Source organism: Acyrthosiphon pisum, chromosome A2, assembly GCF_005508785.2.
Source record: "Acyrthosiphon pisum isolate AL4f chromosome A2, pea_aphid_22Mar2018_4r6ur, whole genome shotgun sequence".
Classification (NCBI taxonomy): domain Eukaryota; kingdom Metazoa; phylum Arthropoda; class Insecta; order Hemiptera; family Aphididae; genus Acyrthosiphon; species Acyrthosiphon pisum.
Genome location: NC_042495.1, coordinates 60,024,168 through 60,032,835, shown reverse-complemented (window position 1 = coordinate 60,032,835; position 8,668 = coordinate 60,024,168).

Here is an 8,668-nt window from a genome sequence, read left to right as displayed (position 1 = left end):
GTACCTACTTAAAGAAAGTAAATCAAATTATTATACAACAAGGTTTATCATAAGGCTGTTCAATATTCATACATCAATTAAAAAATATCAAAAATGCATGGTCATAATTTTTTTTTAAACATTCAATGGCATTTCCAAAATATTCTGATTAAGTATTAGTTTTAAGCTAGGTATTACCTATTTTATATCACGCAACTATTCACAATGTTATATGGTAAGTCGGTAAGCGATATTGACTCAAAATTAATATTATGATATAAATGTAAGTTACCTATTATTCTAATTAATAATATAATCAATGTGACGTTTTCGTCAAAAATTAATAATTCAACCGCACTACTAATTATAGTAAAAGGAACTAAAAAATAATAATATAAATATATACCTATATTAAAATATTCTTAGACGTTAGACCTTAGTATATAATATTGTCTGACGGTCTGACGGTCTGTCTCCGCCTGGAATCGTTTTTTGTTACAATGGCGTATACCATTTAATTTGAATTTAACACATCCATTACATTATTAGGTACAGTGACCTACATTCTGAATAGCTACCTATTAATAGCTGTCTTGATGCCTACTATACAGCTGCGAGCTTCCCGATTTTTTTTTTTAAAATAGGTAGGTACTTATCATTTAGTTATTTGAATAACATCTTTCCCTATAATTCTTAATTTAATACCTATAACAACTTGACCCAGTTAAAATTAGTTAGGTATTGCTATTTAGTTTTTAATCATAATATTTATTAGGTATTCATTAAACTGCGTATACGTTTTATATATTCATAATATTTTAAAATTAATATAAACGTTGTTTAATTTTTAATAGACCTCTGCGTGTTTTATTATACCAACAAACCTGTAACCTCAATTCGTTTGATGCAAATGACTTATTGTATAGGTATTATTATATTATAATATAATTACACCATAACTCATACATACAATTCACAAGACAATTATATTAAATAGGTAGGTACTGGAAAGTCAATGATTGTCTAATAATTTGATGTACCTATACACAATGTGCGTATATCTATTAATTCGTTAATCAACGTTTCTTCAATATTATAGACTGCGCTTATAGTGTCCTTATTATTAGCGTCGACCTGATAATACATCTAGAGTTCACGAAAGCAAATCGATTATAATGAGTAATGACCATATCGTATTTACATTGTATTACACACTGTTACCTACGAGAGATTTTAATTTCTTCTTCCTGCTGCAGAGCACATCGGTCGTCGTAATGGTTAATTGAAAACCTGGCGTAGACAAAACCTATTGTAAAAAGTAGGTAGTAAAGACTATGTAATACGTAGGTACATACAATGGTATACTGAATATATCGGTCAGCGATAAAATTATGTTATTTATCGATTAAGTTTATTATAAATCATAATATATTTTCTAAATCATTTATTTTTAAGTACGTGTGTGGCTTAAACTTCAAGTAATTATTGTTATTATTTCGGTTTATCACAATAAAAATCAATAAACAATAAAATATTAAAGTAATATATTCTAATTCATATACACAGCTTTAATTTCACACAAAATTCAATTAATTATAGATGATTGCTGATAGATTATTAAATGTTAGTACGTTTGTCGTACATCCAAATTTATATTTATAAAAATATTTTTATGTGCAGCGAGTACTTACGGCATTTTAATCCCAAATTTATCTACAAATATAAAATTGTCTGGCACTGCATTGTTATATTACTTATATCATATTGTATAATATGTTATATGTAGGATCTCAAATTCTCAACATTCTTTAATCTAAATCATAGTTAGTTAATCTCGTGTCAGTCAGCTTAAATTCCACTTCCTGCCTAGTAATTGATCACTTCTGTGACCGCGTAATTTGGGTTTCAAAAAAACGTCCGTCCATTTGCATTGGGTCACCATCATTGAGCATTCCGATAAGTGTTTTTCGTCCTGGACGCTTCCCCGCTTGCACTTTCACAGAGGTCACTATCTTCTTTTTCAATTCTACTAAATTTTTCTTGGTTCTGGCATGTGACTTTCAGCCGATTGAGTGTTTTCCATATCTCGTATGTTAGGTTATGTCCTGGTGGTAGGCTTTCTATTGCTCGTGTCCATATCGGTTCATTGACTCTTGTTATATTTCTTTCTTTCCACATATTTTGTGTTTCTTGTTTTGTAATCAGGAAATCTCCTCTTGTACTGTGCGTGGCACTCTGTCTTGATTCGAGGAGTTTTTCCGTAGCTACCCGTAGATACGTACCCGTGGGAATTGAATCTAAATCATAAATAATACTGGAATTATACAATTTTAAAAACCTTGTAATTATGAAATATTTATTAGTTTAAAAATGAATAGCAAAAATAATTTTTTAATTTATAATAAAATAATTATTTATTATAGACGATAGTGGCCATTGAGTTACCATTGTGTTATTCTTAGCCGTAGGTTAATTTGTCATTAGAAAATACCCTAAAACAAACTTATATAGATGGATACATAATAAATAATAATGTTATTTTAGTTTAATTAAGAATATTATAAAACGTTGAATTTTTTATTTTTAACCGTTATCATCTAACGGTTTACGAGAACATTATGTTAGAAAACATTTTGAAATAATATTATCATTAGACCAAAGTAGTATAGTTTGAAAGTACCAACAATTTATTTATTTGTCGGCTTAATAAAAAATATTTCAAAAGTACCTATATAGTGTGCACAAACATGTCTTATAATATATTATTATTATTTATTTTTATTTTTATTTTTCCCTGCCTACTATGCTTTCTAGAAGAATTTTTTTGCTGAATAATATTATGAATGTCATTTAAATCATTAGATATTAAAGTCGTAGCGTAAGATAAAGTAGTGTATACACTATGCAATATGCATGCGTCACCCTAAATTGCTCTAACAAATTGTAAACAGTTGAACTAGATAACATTAAATTAAATGGTAGTACGTAAGAAAGTTAATTTACAAAATCTAAATTTTACAGGACGGTGTAACAAATTGTCATGAACTTGACTGTAATGCGTATCGTGAAATTTTTGAAATTGAATATATCTTTTGTTTTCAATAGTTTGAATATTCAAGTACTCAAGACTCAATACATTTACAACAATTATTATTATATTCATACCATGAATTATTATTTATTACAATTGTATTTGTTGTTTATAGGTACTCGATCATTGATCAAGTCATTTCATGCTTTAATTTACAGCTTATATTTTGAGTATTCAAAGAAATAATGAATTAATAATTTTAATAGATTGTAACGATTCATTTATTTCACTCCTGATATTCTATTAATATTGTTCACTTAAAAAATCTCTAAATAATTTATTTTTAGTAAATTATACCTAATATATTTGATGATTAAGGAAAGTATGCTAATACTAAAGAGCAATTATTATGGTACGGTAATTAATCTTATACCATTATTATGGTCATGAAAAAGTTTTCCATTAATTTTTTTTTTTATTGTTATAAACATACAAGTACAAATGTACGATGTACCTAAGTATTTAGTTTAGACCATAGGAACCTACATTATTTTGATTAAAGTGAAGAAAAACTTATTATAAGAACTTTTAATCACCCTAACCTACTTAGATACTTAACAAACTCGCATAAAATAAGCTTTTGATTCTAACATAAGCTGTCAAAATATTTAATATATAAATTATAGCTTAGGTATGAATATAACCTATATTATATGAATATGATTATATACCTACTTGTATAGGTACAATTAATACTTTAAAGAAATAGGTATGAGTGACATTTATATTGAATAAAAGATTTTCTATTAACTACAAAGAAATTATGCTTAAGTACCAAAATGTATAGACTATAATAATTTATTATAAGAAAAACAGATTATTATCTAATAAACCATATATTATTATTGCAAAATTAAAAGAATTTTAATCTGAACTCTTCAAAAACGGTTTAAGTTAACTGTTAGAATTTATTTATATGTTTTGTGTTTGGTAATTTTATTAGATTACTATATTAATTATAACGTAGGTACCATACTACTATACCTACTAGTATAATACTTCCTATAAACAAAGTGGTTGTAATTTATTATTATTAGAAATTAGGTCATAATGTGTATTTTTATTTTATTTCAAGCAATACGCGTCTAAAGACCATCAACGGGTTCAATATATTTGGACCCTCTTAGAAGAAAGGATTTTAACTTGTCATATACAACATGCATGTTAATATAAGGCATCAGCTGTAGCAGTGAAGCAGTGTGCAGCAGTAATGCATAGTTATAAAGTACACAATATGAAGACGAGTTTTCCAGTCTAAAACCAGAACAATTTAGTTGTCTAACTGGTCCAAACATCCAATATACCTATCTATTTTTGTAGGAGATGAATTAACATAGTCACGTACACCACCATTTTGTGTTTCAGTATTTTACTATCAATTATTGGAGTTTTGAAGAATAATTTGTTCAAATTTCACTTTACGTTAAATGGATTCTACACAAAAATGGTTGTTTTATTTCACTCTATATATATATTAAATGCGAAACCAGAAGTAAAATAATTTAATAATCATATTATTATACTTGTATAGTTATGTACTTAGGTATAGTATATTTTATCATCACAGAGCTAGTAATAGCATTAGGTGTCTAAGTATAGTGCTGTGATGGGTGAAACTATATCTAAATTTCAGGAGGAGCAATAGTTATTCCGACTAATAGGTTATAGATACCCAACTAACTAATTTATCATCATACTGATCACTTTTTAAAAATGTTTAAATTAGATAAAATATTTATTTTGGTATCAATAGTATAATACATTTTAATGCAAGTATTTACTTTTTTGGCATATTTTTAGCCGCATATTTATACGAATAACTGAGCTCACATAAATATTACATGTAATGCATACCAAAATATTGAGAGACCAAATTTAAGTGATTTATACAAACTAGGGAGGTCTTCTTTTCGTATGGTATTTTTCAAGTATAATATTATTGGAGTATTGTATTTTTTATTATTATTATCAAACTATTCTACAAATCTAATATAAAATATTTCAAAATATAAATGCTAAAATAATAAATTTGAACAATTGGAAAAAACAATATTAAAATTGAATATCTATGTTAAAATTAAGAATTATGGCTTAGATTATTGAATGTGCTAATTTGGAGTCAGGGACCAGGGTCGCTAAAACCTCCATATCCTGATCCCCCTCCATTCATGCCTAAAGTAATGTTTTTACGATTTTAAAATGCTTCACTTGTATAGAATAATATACCTACCTATTACTATTTTAAAAATATTTTTATATTTTATTGATTTTTATTTGTGCATTTGGCTTAAGATAGATTTAAATTTAGATAAAATATCCAAATATAAATAATGAATACAAATTTAAAAATTTAATTTAGTTTTGTACGATTAAGGCATAAAGACGGATGGCGCGTAACCTTTGGGAACAATTATGAAAGTATTTTTTTATAATAGTACATTAGTACCTAATACTTTTATTATAATATATATGTAGGTATCTATATACTGTTATTACTTAAGTAATAATCATTATAAACAAATAAAATCAAGTAATGGGCATTTTAATAGTTTTAACTACCTATAATAATTATTAACATCCATCAAAAAATATGTATAATAACAGGATGATTCCCCAAGCATGTTCTTCACTTTTTCCTTTAAGACAACTCCTCAAGATGCGAGTGTGGTATGGAACAAGATATGGGACATCTACTCAACCCCCCCCCCCCCACATCAAATTTTGGGCCTCTTTACTGAATGTTTTTTCGGGCCCTATAAACTATTATTTAATATAAAATAGTATTCCTATAAACAAATGAGGACATCGAAAGCATTTTCAATAAACCAAACATACAAGCATGTCTGAAAGCTATAAGGCTATAATGGACTGGCTATGTATGGAGGGAAAAGGATAAGCTAATTCATAAAGTACTAATTAATAAAGTCAACAGAAAGAGGCTAAGATGAAGGGCCCCGTCAGCAACGGCTCGATAGAGTACCTAAACAAAGATCTGGAAAGCATGGGAACGACAAAAATTGAGGATGCGGATGATCGGGAGCTGTGGAGGAACATGGTAAAAGCGGCAAAAGGTCTTTATGGCCTGTAAGCAAAAGAAAAAATTTTACCTATCAACATTTAAAAATTTCAAAAAGTACAAATTCATTTCAACGTGCCACTGAACTCTAGGTCCAACAGCTCCCCCGTGTAGGGCCCTGTGCCACTGCATCTACTGAACTACCAAATTTGCCCATCTTCATGTTCGAAGAAGACCTACTAAGGAAAATGAATACGTATCACCATTCACCAGTGGTGTTTGATAAAAAAAAAAACAGATAATATACGCCCTTTTCATGTGGATAGATGACAATAGTAAATCCCTTAAAATAAAGTTTACACAAGACAAATTTTAATTTGTATATAAACACAGTATGAAAATGTATTGATACCTACTACCTACTCATACCCACACACACACAGATACATATTATTAATTATGATTTATTATTACATATTAAAATAATAATGAAATAATGAAATAAGTAGGTATACAAATTAAATAATACTTAATAAAATATTTGCTATTATTGTTGATGGTTTGGTCTCGTTTTTAAAATATTTTATTTTTTTTTTGTTATTCATCTGATATATTTTAGGTACTACCTACCTGATAATTTAATATTGAAAACAATTTTCATTTGATCTGATTAAAATGATTGTACTACACTCTACCATGACTGTAGGTAAAAAATATGTAAACATTTATATCTGAATTATTTTGTTTATTTGATTTAAATGCCGCCTTTGACTATTATTAAAGTGGAAAGTTGAGAAATGTTGACACATGTTGACTGTTGAGCATGCATAATTCGTACTATTGTCTATTTGACGATGAATGCGATTGTATGTAATTTTATTTTGTATACTTTCGAACACAACAGTAGGTGACGTCTATAATATGTTGTCTCTGTGACGATGCGGGATTACATTTTCCACTGCATATACTTATACATTTGTTAATGAATATTAATATTAGGCATTAATATATTTTCATAATGTGATGATTTTATATTATATTATATTTTATATTATTACTAGCCGACCCGTCACAGCTTCACCCGTGATTGGTTGTTTATTTTGCCTCCGGACGTTGATATGTATAATTTTTTATTCAAATTTTATCGTTTAATGTGATCGGCAAGTAAATATAAAAAATGAAAAAAGGTGGGTAAGTGGATGTCGCTCTGCTGTACAGTAGGTTAGAAGTGGGTCACTGTATAATGGACAGTATTAAATTTGAATTCAATGATATAATATCACTGTATAAGAAAAACGATTCTGAGCGGAGACGGTATATCAGTCTATGTATTAGACATATATTATATTCTTATCTATGGTATTAAAAAAAAAATTGACCTATAATAGGTACCTATAATAAATTCCAAATTAATCATATCATAATATCTATTAGGTACTTATAACGCGTTATACATCAACAAAAAACCGTGGTACTATCATAGATATATAATAGTATACTTTAGAAGTTTCAAGTACCCACGAATAATATTATACAATCACAACAAAATAACTAAAATAGTTATCCTAGGTTTTTAATATGTAATTTCGTCCAAATTTGTACTTAAAATGACTATAAAAATAAACTGTGGAAATGTATTTTTTAGATTTTTTGGTAACAGAATTAAATATTTACGTGGAATCTTGTTTAAAATTTTCAATCCTTAGATATAAAAGTTGAACATTTTATAAATTTTTAACTACAAAATAATTATTCAATTTTAAATTTGATAAATTTTGTCAAAATTTCAACTTCAAATGCTTATAAAAAATAATTGTGCATATGTATTTTTAATAGTTTTCAACTGCTAGTGTAACAATGTATCAGGCGCCTTGTATTAATTTTTTACACTTTTGGGCCCATTAGATAAAACTTAATTGATATTTATAGAAAAAAAAACTAAAAAAATTGAAAACTTACAATGTCCGTAAACAGCTCAAAAAGAGTCAAAATATTTTCAAAATTGTATGGTGTATAGAAAATGTTAATATAAAATTCAGTGAAATTTTCAAGTATCTACAGTCTCTCGTTTTTTAATTACAACAAAATAAGAAAATCGTTACGTAAGAAATCGAGTGAATATCAAATGTTGTAAAAATATGAATTTCAAACGCTCATAAAAATTTAAATTTGAGTTTCTTATAGACATTTTTTTTTTTGATAAAGGTAGATTATCCTATAAGGAATCTTGCATTACATTTTAAAATCTTAGTTCTAAAAAGAAAAATTTTTACGAATTATAAACTCAAAATAATTAGGTAATTTTCGTGATTTTTTCATATTTTGTCAATTTTTGAACTATTTTTTTTAAGTAAAAATAGTTAGTATCTAATAAAGTTATGGGCATTTTTCTTGACGTTAAAAAAGCGTTTGACAGTATTAACCATGAGTTACTACTAAAAAAATTAAATTATGCAGGTATACGCGGAAAAGAAAATGATTTTATTAGATCTTACCTCACTGATAGGATACAAATAGTCAAAATTAATGACTCATATAGTTCACCTTTAAAAATAAATCATGGTGTTCCTCAAGGAACCGTT